Source organism: Prionailurus viverrinus, chromosome C2 (assembly GCF_022837055.1).
Source record: "Prionailurus viverrinus isolate Anna chromosome C2, UM_Priviv_1.0, whole genome shotgun sequence".
Classification (NCBI taxonomy): Eukaryota; Metazoa; Chordata; class Mammalia; order Carnivora; family Felidae; genus Prionailurus; species Prionailurus viverrinus.
In genome coordinates, this window is record NC_062569.1 from 136,216,650 (window position 1) to 136,239,522 (window position 22,873).

Below are 22,873 nucleotides of genomic sequence, written 5' to 3' on the forward strand. Positions count from 1 at the left end.
TGCATTGAATGTGTAGATAGCTTTGGGTAGTATTGACATTTTGACAATATTTATTTTTCCAATCCATGAGCAGGGAATGTCTTTCCATTTCTTTAAATCTTCTTCAATTTCCTTCATAAGCTTTCTATAATTTTCAGCATACAGATCCTTTACATCTTTGGTTAGATTTATTCCTAGGTATTTTATGCTTCTTGGTGCAATTGTGAATGGGATCAGTTTCTTTATTTGTCTTTCTGTTGCTTCATTGTTAGTGTATAAGAATGCAACTGATTTCTGTACATTGATTTTGTATCCTGTAACTTTGCTGAATTCCTGTATCAGTTCTAGCAGACTTTTGGTGGAGTCTATCGGATTTTCCATGTATAATATCATGTCATCTGCAAAAAGCGAAAGCTTGACTTCATCTTTGCTAATTTTGATGCCTTTGATTTCCTTTTGTTGTCTGATTGCTGATGCTAGAACTTCCAGCACTATGTTAAACAGCAGCGGTGAGAGTGGGCATCCTTGTCGTGTTCCTGATCTCAGGGAAAAAGCTCTCAGTTTTTCCCCGTTGAGGATGATGTTAGCTGTGGGCTTTTCATAAATGGCTTTTATGATCTTTAAGTATGTTCCTTCTATCCCGACTTTCTCAAGGGTTTTTATTAAGAAAGGGTGCTGAATTTTGTCGAAGGCCTTTTCTGCATCGATTGACAGGATCATATGGTTCTTCTCTTTTTTTTTGTTAATGTGATGTATCACGTTGATTGATTTGCGAATGTTGAACCAGCCCTGCATCCCAGGAATGAATCCCACTTGATCATGGTGAATAATTCTTTTTATATGCCGTTGAATTCGATTTGCTAGTACCTTATTGAGAATTTTTGCATCCATATTCATCAGGGATATTGGCCTGTAGTTCTCTTTTTTTACTGGGTCTCTGTCTGGTTTAGGAATCAAAGTAATACTGGCTTCATAGAATGAGTCTGGAAGTTTTCCTTCCCTTTCTATTTCTTGGAATAGCTTGAGAAGGATAGGTATTATCTCTGCTTTAAACGTCTGGTAGAACTCCCCTGGGAAGCCATCTGGTCCTGGACTCTTATTTGTTGGGAGATTTTTGATAACCGATTCAATTTCTTCGCTGGTTATGGGTCTGTTCAAGCTTTCTATTTCCTCCTGATTGAGTTTTGGAAGAGTGTGGGTGTTCAGGAATTTGTCCATTTCTTCCAGGTTGTCCAGTTTGTTGGCATATAATTTTTCATAGTATTCCCTGATAATTGTTTGTATCTCTGAGGGATTGGTTGTAATCATTCCATTTTCATTCATGATTTTATCTATTTGGGTCATCTCCCTTTTCTTTTTGAGAAGCCTGGCTAGAGGTTTGTCAATTTTGTTTATTTTTTCAAAAAACCAACTCTTGGTTTCGTTGATCTGCTCTACAGTTTTTTTAGTTTCTATATTGTTTATTTCTGCCCTGATCTTTATTATTTCTCTTCTTCTGCTGGGCTTAGGCTGCCTTTGCTGTTCTGCTTCTAGTTCCTTTAGGTGTGCTGTTAGATTCTGTATTTGGGATTTTTCTTGTTTCTTGAGATAGGCCTGGATTGCAATGTATTTTCCTCTCAGGACTGCCTTTGCTGCGTCCCAAAGCGTTTGGATTGTTGTATTTTCATTTTCATTTGTTTCCATATATTTTTTAATTTCTTCTCTAATTGCCTGGTTGACCCACTCATTCGTTAGTAGGGTGTTCTTTAACCTCCATGCTTTTGGAGGTTTTCCAGACTTTTTTCTGTGGTTGATTTCAAGCTTCATAGCATTGTGGTCTGAAAGTAAGCATGGTATAATTTCAATTCTTGTAAACTTATGAAGGGCTGTTTTGTGACCCAGTATATGATCTATCTTGGAGAATGTTCCATGTGCACTCGAGAAGAAAGTATATGGGCAGGCCAGAAAGAATTGGCACGAGATTTTCAGGGTGCTAGACAGAAAAAATATGCAGCCGAGAATCCTTTATCCAGCAAGTCTGTCATTTAGAATAGAAGGAGAGATAAAGGTCTTCCCAAACAAACAAAAACTGAAGGAATTTGTCACCACTAAACCAGCCCTACAAGAGATCCTAAGGGGGACCCTGTGAGACAAAGTCCCAGAGACATCACTACAAGCATAAAACATACAGACATCACAATGACTCTAAACCCGTATCTTTCTATAATAACACTGAATGTAAATGGATTAAATGCGCCAACCAAAAGACATAGGGTATCAGAATGGATAAAAAAACAAGACCCATCTATTTGCTGTCTACAAGAGACTCATTTTAGACCTGAGGACACCTTTAGATTGAGAGTGAGGGGATGGAGAACTATTTATCATGCGACTGGAAGCCAAAAGAAAGCTGGAGTAGCCATACTTATATCAGACAAACTAGACTTTAAATTAAAGGCTGTAACAAGAGATGAAGAAGGACATTATATAATAGTTACAGGGTCTATCCATCAGGAAGAGCTAACAATTATAAATGTCTATGCACCGAATACCAGAGCCCCCAAATATATAAAACAATTACTCATAAACATAAGCAACCTTATTGATAAGAATGTGGTAATTGCAGGGGACTTTAATACACCACTTACAGAAATGGATAGATCATCTAGACACACGGTCAATAAAGAAACAAGGGCCCTGAATGAGACATTGGATCAGATGGACTTGACAGATATATTTAGAACTCTGCATCCCAAAGCAACAGAAGAACCTACATTTTAAAATAATAAATGTATATTTTTAATCTGGTAATAAAAGGTATAAGTCTACAAAATACATACACAAAATCATAACAATATTTACTTCTAGATGGATACTGATATCAGTATGCATCTTGCTTTCTTTTTTAATATATTTTTACTGTCATTTTTAAATGTATACTATATGTGTAACCAGAAAAAATAAAGATACATTCACGGAAAACTTATGCTTATTCAATATACATGGCATAATGCTAGAAGCAACTTATAATAGAGAGAAAAACATTTTTTCTTTTTTTAAATTTATTTTTGAGAAAGGGAGAGACAGAGTGCAAGCAGGGGAAGGGCAGAGAGAAGGAGACACAGAATCGGAAGCTGGCTCCAGGCTCTGAGCTGTCAGCACAGAGCCCGACTTGGGGCTCTAACTCACAAATTGCAAGATCATGACCCAAGACAAAGTCGGATGCTTAACTGACTGAGCCACCAAGGTGCCCCAAAACATTCGCTATTTGAAAAATATTTCAGAATATTTAACTTTCTCTTTTCTTCTTCTGGTACCCTCATATCCTGGACAATAGAAATGAATGAGCTATCAAAATATAGTCAGAGAACACTGAAAATACATTTTTATAAACTGTGCACCACACATTTAAAAAGAAAGTACATTTAAATTTGCTTTTTTTTTTCATTTTTAGACTCAGAATTTTAAATATTCATGCTGTGTTAGGTAGGAAAAAAGCAATCTTTAGTTATACAAAGTGAAATTTTACACAATTGCTATATGATTAATGTCACTGTATGTTTTTCAGAGTAATCATATAATGAATGTGAGATAATCTTCAAAATTCTATACTTAAAAATTGAAAGATACAGAAAAATAGAACTTGAAGTCTAAAAATTGTATTCTGCAAAGTATAGGAAAGTTAAAGATCTAGAAATCCTTTTTTCTCTCTTTCTTTCTTTTTCTTTTTCTTAAGTCTCATCTGGAGCATCTCAGTGGCCCAGTCAGGGGTCCAATTCTTGATTTGGGCTCCGGTTATGATCTCTCAGTGTCCTGAGATCATGTATTGTGTTGGCGCTGCTCACAATCTCTCTTAAGCTTCTCTCTCTCTCTCTCTCTCTCTCTCTCTCCCTCTCTCTCTCTCTCTCCCTCCCTCCCTCCCCTGCTCATGCTTGTTCTGTCTCTCTCCCTCTCTCAAATTAAAAATAACAATAATAATTATAATCATGTTGCATCATATAAATAGGGAATTTACTTGTCCAGCTCAAATGGCATATATAGTTGTTTTTTTTTGTTTGTTCATTTGTTTGTTTTGGTCTAGACCCCACCTATGTGATCCCTTCGTTGCTACTCAGTACTGTTCTTTTATTATTCATCTTGCGTGAAAAGTTTATTATACATTTGGAATCATATGGCACTTTCAAACCCCACTGAAAAACAGTCTTGGGTTAAAAGAAGAAAAAAACTACTACAAATTTAGGTAATTATTTCTTATTTTTCATCTGTTTTTTGTTGTTTATGTCTATATATTTTTTATAGGTAATACTTTCACCTGTTGCAAAGTCACCTTTAGAAAGGGCATACAGTTACTATTCCCCTGCTTATATCTGCTCCCCAACTATCCAGTTTGCTTCCTTCTTAGGGCATCCAAATTACATTTTTTAAAACTAAATTTTTCGCCCATGTGGCTCAATAGGTTAAGCCTCCCACTCTTGATTTCTGCTCATGTCTTCATCTCAAGGTTGTGAGATGGAGCCTTGCCTCAGGCTCCGTGCTGAGAATGCAGAGATTTTCTCCTATCTCTTATCCCTCCCCTGGCTCACGTTTTCTCTCTCTTTCTCTCTCTTTTTCCCTCTCTCAAAATAAATAAATAAGCATTTAAAAAAAAGCTTTCAATGATATTTCATGCAAAATAAAGAAATAAGCATACCTAGTTTTCTTCTTTTGGAAAACCAGTATCATTCATACTGTTCTGCACCTTGGTTTTTAACTTTATATTCTTGGGAGATCATTCCATATCGGTAGCCAGAGATTTCATCATTTTTTCCCCATAAATACACATTATCTATGCATGTAGCAAATCTGTTCAACCAGAACCCTAGATGTGACATTTAGTCAACTTCCAATTTTCGCCATCACAAATGATGCCACTATACACAGCATTATAAATCGTCATTTCTCACATATCTGAGAATATTGGTAAAATAAATTCCTGGAAGTAAAGTTACTGGGTCAAGGTTAAATTCTTATGATTTTTAAGCTGGGCCTGGATCGTCTTAAAAAGCAAATAAGAATAAACTTTATTTTTAAGAATAGAAATGTAATACGGGGCGCCTGGGTGGCACAGTCGGTTAAGCGTCCGACTTCAGCCAGGTCACGATCTCGCAGTCCGTGAGTTCGAGCCCCGCGTCGGGCTCTGGGCTGATGGCACAGAGCCTGGAGCCTGTTTCCGATTCTGTGTCTCCCTCTCTCTCTGCCCCTCCCCCGTTCATGCTCTGTCTCTCTCTGTCCCAAAAATAAATAAACGTTAAAAAAAAAGAATAGAAATGTAATAATTATTATTTACCAATACGTGACTTTTATCAAGTCACCGATGTAAGACAAATCCAAGCAGGTGCATATCTCATGCCACCTCTCAGTTTTACTCTTGTTTTACCAATTTGCTTCTTTAAAACTGACTTTCAGTGGGACGCCTGGGTGGCTCAGTCGGTTGGGCGTCCAACTTGGCTCAGGTCATGATCCTGAGGTTTGTAGGTTAGAGCCCCACGTCATGCTCTGTGCTGACTGCTCAGAGCCTGGAGCGTGCTTTGGATTCTGTGTCCCCTCCTCTCTCTGCCCCTCCCATGCTGATACTCTATCTCTCTCTGTCTCACAATAATAAGTAAGTGTTAAAAAGTAATTTAAAAACTGACTCTTGGAATGGATTTTGTAGCTTATTTACACATGTACAAATAACTGAACAGTTGAATATGGCTTAAATTTTTGAAGGAAGTAGAGAGATAGAAGCATCTTTTAGCAAGTAAGAACCTTAAATTAAATAAACAGATTGGGTTTATAGAATTTTTAATATATAACCAAATTAGGGGAAATTTTTTAGAGGTTAAAAAAAAAGAGCGAAAGCAGAATCTTCCTGACATACCTGAATTCCCAAGAGATGCGTTCAGCACTCTGTTGCTCTACAAGGCCATAGAAATCAACTCTCCTATGGTAATAACCTTTATACCGATTTCCCACGAAACAAGGAACACTGGCTTTATAAAATGTTGGCAGGTTTCTATTGCTGCTCTTTCAATGATACTGGTTCATATAGTATGTGGGCGAAGCACAGGCAATATTTTTATCTTATTTTTCATTCCTGAGAACATTTATAAGATGTCTAATTATTATTAGCACTTAGTGCCCAGTGTTTTACTAATGAGAAGAATTCCATGTCTTGTTTCATGAGTGTGTTTTGTTTGTTTGCTTAACAATCTTATTTCTGCTCCAAAGAGTCCATGTCACTTAAAACAAAGGGACTGAATAAATAATCATCACCAGATAGAAGCATTTAGCTATTTATATATTAACCAGTGTCAAAGTTTTAATAGTAAAATAATTTTCTTGCACAATAATGCACTGGTAATAGAGCCTGCTATGGCTTAAATAGCCTTCTTCACAGAGGTTTCTAGAGAACCGAGAAAGATTTTTTTTTAATATACATGTGTTATATATGTTGATCTTTTCATGAAAACAAAAAATTACCAATAAGTTTCTAGATAATTTATGAAACTGTTCTAAAAATATTCTAATGCTGTAAAATATAAAGTACTTGGTGAGGGGCGCCTGGGTGGCGCAGTCGGTTAAGCGTCCGACTTCAGCCAGGTCACGATCTCGCGGTCCGGGAGTTCGAGCCCCGCGTCAGGCTCTGGGCTGATGGCTCGGAGCCTGGAGCCTGTTTCCGATTCTGTGTCTCCCTCTCTCTCTGCCCCTCCCCCATTCATGCTCTGTCTCTCTCTGTCCCGAAAATAAAATAAACGTTGAAAAAAAAATTAAAAAAAAAAATAAAGTACCTGGTGAGTGTTCTTCACTCTAAACTCAGCTTGTCTTCCTACTTATGATGCTGGTGACACAGAGCAGACTCAGGCTCATACCAGATATTTCCCTGCAGATCCACAGAAACAGTTCCAGACAGTGAGCAGCTTTCCATAGACTTCTCCATGAGCATTTCCTTCATGTTCCTATTTTGGAGGCCAATAGGATTTCCAGTGCTACGGATAATAAGGTCTAATCCAGAATCTCCTTATTCCCATGGTAATGGCTCTGTTTTCCCGCATGAACTCTAAATGAAACTAAGATTAAGACTCTAAAGTAATGTAGGAGGCTAAAGTTTGGCCAAAGTTAGAATGCATTTGTAATGCCTTCAGATGTATCAGTAAGTTGAAATAAATTTCTAGGACCCAAATGGAGACCTTCCTGCCTGGATTGCCATGTCAGCAAATGGAAACTTAACTTTTGTGTACAAGTGAATGTGCCACTTGACGAGAAACACAGTACACCCAGTCAGCCAGTCTCCAAATACCAAGCCACCTCTGGCCTTCTCACTCCAGACAAAGTTGATTGTGTCCCCAAATAATCAGAAACTATCTTTTTTCTCTTCCTTGTTCTTTATTTTTTTGTCTTATAATTGCTTCTTACCTTCTGCCTCATTTTGCAGTTCTTTGAAGGACTGTCTGCTTCATAAAGTATTAAATAAATTTGTTGCATCATCTAAATTTTCTTCTTTACCCATTTTGTAACAGTTTTTGGTGCTAAGGAATGGGATCTGAAGCTTCTTGCTAATTGCATGCCAGATGGGAGGCATAATCAAGGCAACTGCTGATCCCTTCGTGTTATCTGTTCTTGTCATCACGGAGGGCCATGGCTAAGTCACTCTTGGATTTGAGCTCTGCTCCCTTGTGTGCATCTCTCTGATCCAAACTAACTTTATTAAGTGTGTGTGTGTGTGTGTGTGTGTGTGTGTGTGTGTGTATTTCCCATATTGTATATATAGATAGATAGTTCCCATTAAGGTTCTGGAGTCTCAAAAAGTTTCCAGGGTTTGTTAAAGTTCCCAGAAATCTTCCCGAGATCCCAAAGAGGTTCTGGGGTAGTTATATGGGGAGTCTGCAACAGGTGGCAGCCATCGAGAGATTCACAAACTTGAGGTAAGTCCATAGCATAAAGTGCTGGGGGACTTGGGGAAATAAATTAAGATGAGAAATTTGAACTGTTTTTTTACCAAGGATATATCAAAATCTAAGTAGATATAAGTCAGACTATTGAAAGATATTGGAAGGGGAACATGGGTGGCTCAGTGGGTTGAGAATCTGACTTTGGCTCTGGTCATGATCTCATGGTTTGTGAGTTTGAGCCCTGCGCTGGGCTCGCTGCTGTCAGCTCAGAGCTCACTTCAGATCCTCTGTCCCTTTCTCTCTCTGCCTCTCCCCTGCTTACACTCTTTCTCTCAAAAATAAATAAGCATTTTTTAAAAAGCTATTAGGGTGTTTGCTGCTATCAAGAAATCTTCTGGTGAAGGGAATAATAATAGATCTGTTGCTAATAGGAATTTCAGAAGCCAAAGATGTGAAATTGGTGGGCATGTTTGGAGAACTTCAGACATTTAGAATGCTCACCACTTAACTCTAAGACTACTGTGCTAGGATAAGTTGGTCACAGAATGAGTTAGATTAACATTAGGTTACCTGCCAACCTCAAGAAAATTTCCATGCAATGAGGCATACTGTAAGATGCCTCTTAGGTATTTTTTGAAGAAACTCAAGGCCTAGCTGAAGAAATGGGATCTTTAAGTTTCCAAGAATTAAGCACACTGCCTTTTGGCACACTGCTTATGTTATGTGTAAGAGCTGTGGTCATGGAAGCTATAGATATCTACAAAAATGGAAAAATCTCATTAAGACAATCTAGAATTACAATGGCTATTATTGGGAATGTTTCAATTATACAAACCATTCATTTAAGAAGTGCACTTGAAAGCAAGTGTTCCCAAGTCAACAAACAAAATGGAATACCTATTTTATTTGACATGCAGAAGTCTACATAGGTCTTCAGGATTTCAAAATACCTTAATTGAAATTTTCACTGCAAAAGGCCATTGAAAATTAAAGACCTAAGCGGTACCTAAAATGAAAGACTCCAAGACTGACATGATTCCTCCTACTTCCAAATATCCTCCTTTACCTGAGCACTCATGGTCTACTAATCCTCCATCTGAATTGTCTTTCCACCCTGAAGAGACCACAAAACCACAAAAAAAGTCCACCAACTTAGTGGACTTACAACTACAATAGCTCCAAAAGCCAGAGATCTAAAACACCTAGTCCACTCTCCTCTGTTGTACCCTCCAAAGGGCCATCAGAAAAACACTGACCCGGAAATTGGGGTTTTATTTGTAATCAACTAGGACAATGGAAAAAAGACTGTCCTTGAACGTTTTATCAAATTCTTCCACACCAACTCGAATGTCCCCATAACTAATAACTGCCTTCAAAGGAGGTCCCCAAAATGGGCCCCTTCCTGGGTTGATGGATTCCAAAAGATTCTCTGGCAAACTGCTACTGCCAGATACTCCCCTAAACATCCCAGGGGAAACTAAAATTAAAATGTATGGAAACCTTGCCAAATTTTGGTAGATACTATATATTGGACCTATAGTCTCTACTTAAACTCACTTGAGCCTACAGATGGAATCCTGGAAAACTGGCAGAAGCTGGAAAAGGGTGAGCATTCTTAACCAGCGTCAGCTCTCCTGAATCTGTATAGTGGCTGGTTGAGAAAGGAAGGTAAAATTTCACATTGTCCAATCAGTCCCGAATCTTTATCCTTGTGAATTTGGTTTTGGTGTACTCCTTGGTTATGGACTCTTTCCCTCCCAGCGATAGCTGTTGCCTTCTTGTTTTTCTCATTTTGTATCGAGAATTTGGCTTGACTGTCTGTCTGCCCTGGACATGCAGGTTGTTGCTTCTTGCATATTTAGGCAGCTCAGCCGTCAATTTGTGGGCCCAAAACTATGGCCAGACAGAAATGTGAATTGCGTCTCATTTGCAGCTAGATATGGCAGGACAGAAATGTAGGTTACAGTCCATTTGTAGCTAGGGTCCTACTGCCTGTTGTCAGCTCTCAGGGGAATTGTCTTTCTTTTGGCTCTCTTTGGGAGTGACTCTGGATCTCAGGAGGGGAGAATCTGCTGTTGCACCATCTTTAAGGGATGCCTTTTGTGCACATGAGATTTTCAGTACTGGCAGGAATGTTTACTCTTTGTCCCAGCTGAAACGTGACAGGACATTTGAAAGTTGTGTTTGTTTGCTTGTTTGTTTGTTTTTTGTGGCTCTACAGTCAGAAATTGGACAAATTAGAAGCTGATACTCAGAGCTTGATAGGAACTCTTTTTCAGGCTTTCTTTCCTAAGCTAGAATGAAACTATGTACCCAAAGGGAAAAATAAACATTCCAATCCAAAAATAACTCTAAATCTAGAACACAGGGATCTTTAGATTACTATTTATTTGAACATTTTCTTTCTGAAAAAAAGAAGCAAATTGTAGTTGGTTGATATTCAGGTTGCAACCTAAATCTTTGAGGACCATTTGTCTTACAAATTGAGTCTATGTAAGAACAGAAAATGCCTATCTATCCTTTTTACCAATCCCCAAATACCCCCTATGTATCTCAAAAAACTTGCAAGTATTGTAAAAATTATGGATGTGGCAAAAAAAATCATTCTTGGGGGAACTTTCATTGTTTTGCTGTGCCTTTGAGATATAACTTTATCTGGTATTCTCTAGGGACTGAGGGCCATCTCTTTGAAATACAGACTTCTGGAAGATAAATCTTATCAGAAAGAGAAAAAAAGGAAGCTATTTAAAAATTATAGGCAAATTAAAATTTTCAAAAATGTTTGCCACAAATATTAGTGGAGAAAGTTAACTCATTAACTTATTCCATCTGGCAGAAACAGAATTTTTATCCAACTCTTCTTTTATATAAACTAGTAAGTTTTTACATTATCATATCTGTCTCATGGCTAAAATTTCAAAACAAAAGTAATGAGATCTTTATTTGTATCTGTCTGTGTATTTATATATGCCCATGTATGTATGTTATAGATATGTGGTATTTTTTCGACCTCCAGATGGTATTATCAAAATTAATTTATAACTAGCTTTTTTAAAAAAATTAAGTTTATTTATTTATTTGGAGACAGAGAGAGCACAAACATGTGAGGGGCAGAGAGGAGATACAGAATCCCAAGCAGGCTCCATACCATCAATGCAGAACCCAATGTGGGGCTCAAACCCACAAACTGTGAAATCATGACCTGAGCTGAGATCAAGAGTCAGATGCTTGCAACTGATTGCACCACTCAGGCACCACAGTTATAAATAGCTCTTTTTAACTGGCTTTAAAAAAATTAAGCATTTAGGGGCGCCTGGGTGGCGCAGTCGGTTAAGCGTCCGACTTCAGCCAGGTCACGATCTCGCGGTCCGTGAGTTCGAGCCCAGCGTCGGGCTCTGGGCTGATGGCTCAGAGCCTGGAGCCTGTTTCCGATTCTGTGTCTCCTTCTGTCTCTGCCCCTCCCCCGTTCATGCTCTGTCTCTCTCTGTCCCAAAAATAAAAATAAAAACGTTGAAAAAAAAAATTAAAAAAATTAAGCATTTATAAAAATCAAGTATACTCTCAGAAATATAAATACTGATCCAAATGTTTTTCATGTTCACATGATGTAGGATAATCAATAGATAAAAGCTAGTTAAGTTTGTCGGCTAAGGTAAAATAGAATGTCTTTAGAGCTATCAACATTAAATGTAAATTAGATATATAATTGTATTCTACATAGGTTTACTAAAAGTCAAATAAGTTCATGTTATCTCTGTTAGGAATTTGTCAACAAAAAAGATAACTTAAAATGATTAGCTACTTAATTTCTCATGAAATTTTCATGAGTAATCTAAACATAATTATTAAGAACAAGTAAATTAAGTAGATGCAAGCAAGACCAAAATTTATAAATGATTTTTTTTCAATAATGGTTATGCTTAATTGTATGCCTACTTAAAATAGCCTTGAAAAAATTTTTTGATAACCTAATACTTTAAAGTTACAATGTGATAAGTTAAATGGTGGACATTCATTGAATATAAATCAGTTTGAAATATGATAAAATACTGATACATTAATTATGAACATAGGCTTGTCCACTTTTGACTTACTTTTACAGAGGAACTAAAGACATTTGAGTGTATTAGTAAATATGTTTTGTGTACATTGAAAAATATACTAGCAGGAAGAATATATTTCTAGAAATTATAAAATGTATTTATAAGTTTGTCAATCCACAGAATGCTAGTGTAACAGAAAGTGCACAAATTCCTTACTTCTTAGTTTTAACTAGGAATTAAGGATTCTAAGGGTTAAGAATTCTAACTAATGTATGTAATTGATGCTACTAGGAGTAGTAAGGAAAATATGTTCATTCAAGAAAAGTAGATATTTTGGGGAACATTGTCAAATAAGTAATGATATTTAACCTTCTCAGGTTGTATTTGTATGTGTTCATCTAATTAAGTGTTCCAAAAATTATACAAAATTCTTAAAAATCTGATATGTTTTTATACAATTCTAGTTATCTTAAAATGTGTGTCACAATAATAAGAAATTTCCTTGTCAATCCCATTATAATAAACTTTCATCTTTAACAATGGGCATTTTTAAGCATTTCATAACTTATAGGCAGTAATTATTTTACTCTGATGCTTTTGCAAAAGTGAGATTCATTGAAAGGAAATTACCAGTCCTTTTTCCCAATTACACTACTGCAAAGTTATAAGAGGTCAAACCTTGGGTGCCTATTTCACAAATGAAGAAGGCTCCACCTGACATCTGGTCATCTGCATAAATGCCAGAGACCTCAAAATCAAATTGACTAGGAAGAGAAGTAGTTAACACTGATATAGATTGCTTTCTCCCAAAACATCAGATCAAGAATATTTCTTTCTATTTCTGCTTCTTTTTCTGACCATTCTTTTCCAAATCCTTACATATGAAGGTTTTTTGTTGTTGTTGTTGTTGTTGTTGTTTTTAATTTGTCCACATTTTGTCTTGTCCTGGTCTGGGAAGATAATGCCATTGTTCCCTTATCTCAGGCCATTGCATTGGGGGGATAATCCAGCCTTCAACTAACTGGATTTTCTGTGATGCTTTTGAACCTGAATTCTTCCTGCCTATCACAAACTTCTCCCTGATTTTGAATGTATCAGTTTCCCTAGGACAGCTCACTGGATAAACACTTTTGGGGAATTGGAAACACAATTACATGAAACACATAAATAGCACAAAATGCCTTAAAGAAGTGTCCTGTTCTTCAGGATAATTTCTTGACTTGATTCTAGTTGGTTTGGATGGTTACCTTGGCTTCGGAGGGTTCTCCAAACCAGAGGTATTGTTTTCTCACAAATAAATTATTATTGTCTCCCTAATATGCTATATTCTCTCTGAAATGCATTGGGCAGCCATTTACCAGGATAGATGGTTTCTCTCTGACTAGAGCAACAGAAGAGAACAGAAAAATGTAACTAGCTCCAACAATAGGAGCCTGCCATCTTCTCTTGAGAATAGTACACTGAGACTCAAAGAAGCAATGATAACCGAGAATCAAGCTAGAACTGCTACTTTTGATCAAACCTCTTGAGTGTTTAAGAGAATGATCAAAATGAAGGGACTGCTGAAATAAATTTCTAGGCCCAAGATGGAGCCACTCCTGCCTGGAGTACCACATCAGCAAATCAAAACAGATGACTTTTATGTTCTTGTAAATGCTCTACTTGAACAGAAATGTAGTTTATCCAGTTAGCCAATCCTCAGATTGGCTGGAATTCCTCACCTCTAACAAGGTTGACTGTGTAACCCCAGCTATTCAGATATCTGAATTTTTTCTCTTGATTGATTCTTTATCCTATAAAAGCTTCCTTCCTTCTGCCTCATTTTGGAGTTCTGTGAGACTGTCCATTTCATGAAGTGTTATATAAATTGTGTTTGTATCACCTAAGTTGTCTTCTTTACTCATTTTTTTAAGAAGTAGAAGCCTTGTAACATCAGTCAACATTAGATGTTACTAGTAAGAATCTGTAGAGGATGGGAAGAATTACAATCATATGTAAGCTATTATCAAAGCCATATTTTAAAGCTCCAATTTCTAAAATAGTTTCCTTATAGGGGCACCTGGGTGGCTTAATCGATTAAGTGTTCAACTTCAGCTCAGGTCATGATCTTGCGACTCATGAGTTCAAGCCCCAAATCAGGCTCTGTGCTGACAGCTCAGAGCCTGGATCCTGCTTCCGATTCTGTGTCTCCCTCTCTTTCTGTCCCTCCCCAGCTTGCCCTCTGTCTCTCTCTCAAAAAAAAAAAAATTTAAATAGTCCCCCTATAAATCTGTTTATTTTACTTTTCGTCTGTTTTCAACCAACAAAAATTTTACCTCATTTAACTAAATTATCAGCAATACACACATGCGCACACTTAATGTAGGACCAATGTTGATTGCCCATGTTAAATCATTTAATATTAGGTAATTTCCTTTTAAACCATTTTGACCTACTGAGGCAGTTTTTTTTTTTATTTTCATGAGAATTTATTGTTTGTGAGAATTGATTGTGAGAGCAACAGTTTAATATAAGTTGGTCCTTTCTACTGTCATTTTGTTTCTATTGTAAGGAAAATTATATAATAAAATGAAAGCATATCAAAGAAAGAAGAGGAAAAAAGGAACAGAAAGAAAGCAGAGAAGAGGAAGAAAGATGGAAGAATATAATGTGAGAAATAGACAAAAAATTTGAGATATGGGAAAACTTCCACAACCTCAGAAAGTAGGGAACAACTTTTTAGGGGGCAGAGGAATTGCATGATTTTAAAAAAAGCCTAATGTAAAAGAAGAATTAGACTACATTTAACTAACTAACTAACTAAATAAATAAATAAATAAATAAATAACAAAAAACAAACAAAAAAAAACCCCACAAATTTTCCAAAAGAGACAATCAATTTATGTGGAAAAAAAGAAAAATATGTTGGGTTTATCCTCTGTCATTTGAAATGTTGAAGGGTAAAGGGAAATTGCTGTATTGCTTTGAGAGTAAAAGTTTATGGTGTAAGAATTCAAAACACAAACGCTTTGTTATTCATGTGTGGAGGTAATCAAAAGACACGCCTTAGATATGCAAAATCTCAAACTATGTCATCCATCCACATAAACTTCATGAAAAAAACATTCCTTCCTTCATATTCCAGTCAGTTGAATTTTTTTTTAAATTAAGACATAGTATCAAAGGGCTGTCAGAGAACATTGAAAGGTGTTTTATATGTGTGTGTGTATATGTGTGTGTGTGTGTGTATACATATATATATGCCATATAAAGAATTTTATATATGTTTACAAATGGAACTCCAAAATATAAGATGTCAACAAAACCTTGAAGCCAACAAACTGGGAAAAATATAAAATATCTGTCGTTATGAATTTAACATAAAGGATAGGCAATTTGCTTTTATTTTATATGTAAATAACTAAATAGCCACAGATTTAAGTACACATTTTGGTTTTTTTATTTATAAAAATAACATATGGTCAGACAACAATTCAAATACAAGGTTGTATGAAGACATGGTTTTTTGTTTGCTTGCTTTTACTTTTTTTGGTAGTTTTAATTTTAATTCCATTATAGTTAAAATACAGTATAATATTAGTTTCAGGTGTACAATACAGTGAATCACCAGCTCCATTTATTACTCAGTGCTCATCAAGATAAGGGTACTCTTAATCTTTTTCATATATTTCACCCATCCCCATATCTACCTCCTCTCTGGTAACCATCTGTTTGTTATCTACAGTTAAGATTCTGTTTTTTGGTTTGTCTCTGTCTCTGTTTTTGGCTTTTTTTTTTACCCCTTTGTTCATTGTTTTATTTCTAAATTCCACATGAGTGCAATCATGTAGTATTTGTCTTTCTCTGACTGGCTTATTTCAGTTAGCATTATACTTTCTAGATCCATTAATCTGTCTTCCACACACATGTAATTTCACACTCAAAATATATCAATATGTATCTTTCCTTATATTTCTTCTCATACATATGTCCTAAATGATTAAAAATGGAAATTTCATGAAAACTCTATTTGCAGCTTATGTTAAAATAAAATAGCAAAAGAAATATTTTACCAACATTAATATCGTAAGTATTTCATCACAAAGAAGTAATGTCCAGGAATTACTCCTAGGTAAAGTGTTATTGGATCAAATTTGAAGAATTAAATATGATAGACTGATATTTTCTTTTCATGAGAAAGAAAGATATGCTAAGAGAAATTAAAAAATACTGTAAATGAAATAAAAAATACAACTTATCTAAATTTGTGGGGTGTAGCAAAGACGTGCATAGAGAGAAATTCATAGAATTGAAGGATTATTTTAGAAAAAATTCAAAATTCAATAATCTAAGCTTCTAACATGAAAAATAGAGAAATAAGAGTAATTTAAGCTTAAACAAAAAATACAACAGAAGTCAATGAAATTGAAAAAAGGAAAACCAAGGCTTATTTTTTGAAAAGATTTTTAGAAAACTAATAAAACTAGGTTTGCCTGGGTGGCTCACTCAGTTAAGCATCCAACTCGTGATATCAAGCCCTACATCAAGCCTTGTGTCAGGTTCCATGCTGAGCATGAAGACTGCTTAAGATTCTCTCTCTCCCTCTCCCTCTGCCCCTCCCCTTGTGCTCAAGGGTGTGCATGTATGTGCTCTCTCTCTTAAAACAAACAAACAAACAAACAAACAAACACCGATTAAAGCCAGGTTAGCCAAAACAAGAAGAAAGATATGTCCTGATGTAGTGTTATCAGTCATAATTCTAGCTATCATCTTAAAATGTTGTGTGCAACAGAAATAGCCAAATATCCTTGTCCAGTTTCCAAAAAATGAGTGTTTTTTGCTCACTGACTCCTACCTAGTGCAATAAGAAAAGAAAATGAAGTAGAAAACATACACATTTGAATCAATTCTGCAAATTTAACTCTTTTAGATACCACATGTAAGTGGAATCATGCAGTATTTGTCTTTCTGTGATTACCTGATTTACTTTAGCATCATGTCCTCAAAGTTCATCCATGTTACAGCATATGTCAGCATTTTCTGAAACAGTATTCTATATGTGTATATACTCCATTTTCTTTATCTAAAACAATCATATATATATATATAATTCCATATATATATATAATTCCATATATATATATATAATTCCGTATATATATATATATATATATAAGTTAAAGTATTAAAAGTTAAGATGAAGGAAATTATTTTTTAAAAATAGAAATGTAGGAGTGCCTGGGTGGCTCAGTCATTTAAGCATCCAACTTCAGCTCAGGTCACGATCTCATGGTTCATGGATTCAAGCCCTGCATCTGGTTCTGTGCTGACAGCTCAGAGCCTGGAGCCTGCTTCAGATTCTGTGTCTCCCTCTCTCACTGCCCCTCCCCCATTAGCACTCTCTCTCTTTCTCTTTCTCAAAAATAACTAAAACATTTAAAAATTAGAAAGAAAAAAAGAAAGAAAGAAAGAAAGAAAGAAAGAAAGAAAGAAAGAAAGAAGAAAAAAATGTAAAATACTTAAAATTTGGGCAAACACCCATAGATTGAAGAAAAATACTTTATTTTGATAAAAAAATTACTTTGAAGAAAGTTTCCAGCCCCAGATGCTTTTATGAAGGGACTGAATTCAAACATGTATAGAATATGTATAGGCTAGAAATTGTTCCAGAGCAAAAATCAACAGACTGTTGAACCACTGATCAGACTGTTGAACCATTGTTTTTTATGATGGCACTATAGTATTTGTGTGCTACAATGGCTTGCAGATTTTCTTCCCATCAGATATATGTACCATGCGTAATCCTTTAGACTATGATGTAATGAATCATACTCTCATGATTAGATTATGTTGTGTGGCATAGTGGACATTGCTAAAGGAAAATATCCAGGTGTGACTAACCAAATCACAAGACCTCTTTACAGCAAAAAGATTACTCTGATTGATATTAGAGAAGTCAGATATTTGAATTATGAGAAAGATCTGGCAGCTGAAGATGGCAGAGTTGCACATGGTAATGAATTCATGTGGCCTCTAGAAGCTAAGAGAAGCCACCAGCTGATAGCCTAGAAATAGGGACTTTGGTTTTACAACAGCAAGAAAATGAATTCAGTCAATGCAAAGAATGAACTTGTCAGAGAAAATTGCCCCAGAACCTCCAAATGAGAACTGAATTCAGGGGCACCTGGGTGGTTTGGTCGGTTAAACATCTGATTTCTCGGTTTGAGCTCAGGCCGTGATCTCATGGTTGGTGGATTTGAGCCCTGCATTGGGCTCTGTGCTGACAGCTTGGAAGCTGGAGCCTGCTTCTGTGTCTCCCTCTCTCTCTGCCCCTCCCCCACTTGCTCTCTGTCTCTCTCTCTCAAAAATAAATTAACTTAAAAAAAAAAAGAACTGAGTTCAGCTGATATCTTAATGTCAACCTTTTGGTACCCTGAATAGAGACAGCTCTGCTATGCAAGGCTCTAACCTCTGAAACTGAGTTTCAGACCTGTGAGTGTTCCTATAATCACTAAATTTGTTGTAATTTGGTACATTGTGTTAGGAAGCTAATTATTAAAATCAATATACTCCTTTTTTGTTTATAAATAAATCCACCTTCATAAAGGATATATATGCAGCTTTGTTATTTAAAGGCTATAAGTGACAAAATTATTAAGACTAAAGGTTTTAAACGGCATAATTAATGAGCTTTAAATAATTAACACTGCTATAAAACACAGGTTATTTGCAAACATTGCCCTTATAGCCATATTATAAATATCAACAAATGTCACAGGACATGTCAAGGGCCAAGTCCTTTGGTCCCAGTGCAGTTAAGTTAGAATACAATAAATGATAATAAATAAAATCTCCACACAAAGGAAAATTGAAAAAATATATAAATAATTCTTGGGGATAAAAAATGAAATATTAGGAGGCATTTCAACATGTGGAAGTTTAGGTAAGACACAGTATTCAGAAATTGATGGGGTTGTCACAAAAGACCCTGAATAGCTAAAGAAATCTTGAGAAGAACAAAGCTCCAGGTATCACAATTCCACATTTCAAGATATACTACAGAGTATATACAAAGTAGGCAAGAATATACAAGAAGAAAGACAGTCTTCAATAAGTGTTGCTGGGAAAACTAGACAGATACATGCAAAATAATTAAACTGGACCACTTTCTAACACCATATGCAAAAATAAACTCAAAATGGATTAAAGATCTAAATGGGAAATTTGAAACCTTAAAAATCCTAGAGGAGAACACAAGCAGTAATTTGACATCAGTCATAGCAACATTTTTCTAGATATGTCTCCTAAGGCAAAAGAAAGAGCAAAAATAAACAATTGGGATTATATCAAGCTAAAAAGCTTGTGCACAGTGAAGGAAACTATCAACAAAACAAAAAGGCAACCTACTGAATGGGAGATGTTTGCAAATGATATATCTGATAAGGGATTAATATCCAAAATATATAAAGAACTTATGCAAATCGACCTCAGAAAACAAACAATTGAAAAATGGACAGAGGACCTAAATAGACATTTTCCCAAGGATATACAGAAGCCAACAGACACATGAAAAGATGCTGGCTTCACTAATCATCAGGAAAATGCAAATCAGAACCTCAGTGGGATTTCAGCTTATATTTTTCAGAATAGCTAAAATAAAACAGACAAGAAATAGCAAGTGTTGGCGAGGATGTGGAGAAAAAGGAACTCTTGTGCACCGTTGGTGGGAGTGTCAATTGGTGCAACCTCTGTGGAAAACAATATGGAGGTTTCTCAAAAAATTAAAAATAGAAATACCATGTGATCCAATAACTTCCACTAGTGGGTATTTATTCAAAGAAAACAAAGACACTAATTCAAAAAGATATATTCACCCCTATGTTTGTTGCAGCATTATTTACAATAGCCCAGATATAGAAGCAATCCAAGTATCCACTGATAGATGAATGGATAAAGATACACACATACACACACAACATAAAAAAGGATGAGATCTTGCCATTTGCAGCAACATGAATGTACCTAGAGTACTTATTATGTTAAGGGAAATAAGTCAGACTGAGAAAGACGAATACCATATTATTTCACTCATATGAGGAATCTAAAAAATAAAACAAATGAATAAACAAACAAAAAGCAGAATCAGACCTGTAAATACAGATAACCAACTGATAGTTGACAGAGGGAAGACGTGGGGGGATGGGAGAAATGGATGAAGGAGAGTGGGAGACACAGGCTTCCCATTTTGGAATGAATAAGTCACAAGAATAAAAGATACAGCATAGGGTATATAGCCAATGATATTGTAATAACTTGTATGGTGACATATGGTTAGCTACACTTGTGATGAGCATAGCATAACCTATAGAGATGTTGAATCACTGTCTTGTACACCTGATGCTAATGTAATCATATGTGTTAGCTCCACTCAAATAAAAAGAAAGAAAGAAAAACAAAAAAATTTATGGGGTTGTATGTGGAAATGAGGTAGGAAGAAATTTTCAATGTCTTGGAACCCAAGCGAATGAGTGTGACCACTGGTATTCAATCTTAGAAGTAATATTTCATTGTGTAATGCCATCAACATCCTTATCTACTTTTTTGCCACCCAAGTATTAATTTACATTAATTTAGTAAACTAAATTACTTTAGTTCAAATAGTTCCATGCTCACCTCATTTTCTTTCATTTTTTTTTTTAGAAATTTATGGTAAATGGGAACTCTAGAGCCCTCAGTTATAAATTGCTCTTTCTGGCTTATGCACTGACATTTAAATACATTATGTATAAGATATATTATCTATTCTCTCTGAAGCATTATTGTTCCTAAGAATCCTTATGATCAATTCACAAATGTTATTTGGATGCAGGAAAATATATTATAATTCTAAGCAACATCAGGTATTTACCCAAAGTCCTTTAATATTACACTCCAATTTCTAACTTGTTGGATTTCATATCCTTTTGATCAAGAATTAACCTGTTACCATCAGGAACATTTCTTCAAGCTCAAATTCCATTTATGCCCAGAACTTTCTTTACAGCTTTTGTTTCTTTTGGGCCAGAACATGGCCTTTTGATATTATGGGAAATTTAATTTTCATTATAAAATATCTACATGATTCCACTTATTTTTATTTTTTAAGTTTTGTTGCCTATATCTTTTTATCTGCTAATCTTTCAAATCTTTAGTTCATTTGTTTTTGATTCCAAGGAAAACAACTAGTAGGTGACAGTTTTAAAAGGTGTCCTCTTGACCATTGAGAGCTTAATAATAAGTGCCTATTTTTATGTTTACCCTCTTAAAAGTGCTTTTATGCCCTTGAAATGGTTTCTAAAACTTGTTCCTAAATCATTCTTAGAATAACAGTTCTTGACAATTCATTAAAATGTGTCTTATATACCTCATATCAGCAAGTTTCCCAAGCAGCCTCTGACCCTGAAAGCCAGAACAGTTGCTTTATACACCACCCAAAGTGGCCCAATAAATGGGCAAAAGAATATGGAGGGCTCTAGGTTAATTCCTATAACTCCACTTTTCTCTCTACTTCTTTATTTTCTACTTGAGCTGGTTCTCTTTTCCTGGACTTAGACTCTCAGCATTTTTCTCTGATCTCTATTTGATTTCAGCCCCCTAATATTCATTCTCTTCATCTTGAATCTCAGCAACTCTGCATATTTTTAATTTTGATAAGTACATTCAGTAATCTATTTTCCAACCATCTATAAAGTATTAGGAATTATAAAAAAGCACAATCTCTGGGCACCTGGGTGGCTCAGTCCATTAAGCATCCAACTCTTGATCTCAGCCCAAGTCTTGATCTCAGGGTCCTGAGTTCAAGCCCCTTCTTGGGCTCCATGCTGGACATGAAGCCCACTTTTTAAAAAAAGAAGAAGGAGAAGGAGAAAGAAGAAGAAGAAGAAGAAGAAGAAGAAGAAGAAGAAGAAGAAGAAGAAGAAGAATTTCAGTCTTGTTATGTTTTGCTAAGAAAAGACCTTGTATATCCACCCACAGTATAAGCAGACGGACACACACACACACACACACACACACACACACACACTTCCTGAAGTGATAGAAAAAGGAACCAAAAAATTAAATGAAAGTAATAGGTATTTTCTAAGTAGTGTTGCTGGCCAGAAGTTCTATGCCACAGAGATGTGTACTTTGTGATATCCAGATATAACTCAGGTTTTGGTTCAGTATCTTGTTTTCATTTCTTGGAAATATTTTTGCTCCGTATTAGAAAAACTTTGAGTTAAAATTAATGATCCTAGCTAGGTGATTGGTGGATATTTGATAAACTTACTTTCAGAGCATTTTATTAACTTAGATTGACATAATTGGGCAGGAATAATCTAGAAAGAATTTACTTGCACAATTTTAATTCTAGAAATACTGAGCTTATCAGTGAAACTGAGAAAGCAGAGTGATATGATGTACATAGTTCTTACAATCAACTAAGTCTAACTTGTTGGATCTCACTATTTTCAAAACAAGTTTTCAACAATTATTCTCCTTGTGGTTAATTATACCTAATTCCTTGTATTCATCATGAAAGGAAGATAATTTTCCTGGGGTTGAAAATATTAACACATTACTCTCTATAGGAACTATGGCTCATATATTTTGAAATAATTTTTTATGAAACACTATGGTAAAAAATTCTTCTGAAAGTCAGTGCCTGACTAGAATTCCAGATATTTTCAAGAATAAGAAATTCATGGCTTACCTTAACCAAATTAATTTCCAACTGTAGACAAAATAGCCTGGTTATACAAAGCCAGTTGACAAAGACCACTGAAGTATGCCCTCTTAAGAATAAAAGTGTTCCAGGGCACCTGGGAGGCTCAGTCGGTTGAGTGTCCAACTCTTTATTTCAGTGCACGTCATAATCCCAGGATCATGGGATCAAGCCCCACATCAGGCTCTGCACTGAGTGTGAAACCTGCTTAAGATTCTCTCTCTCTCCCTCTGTTCCTC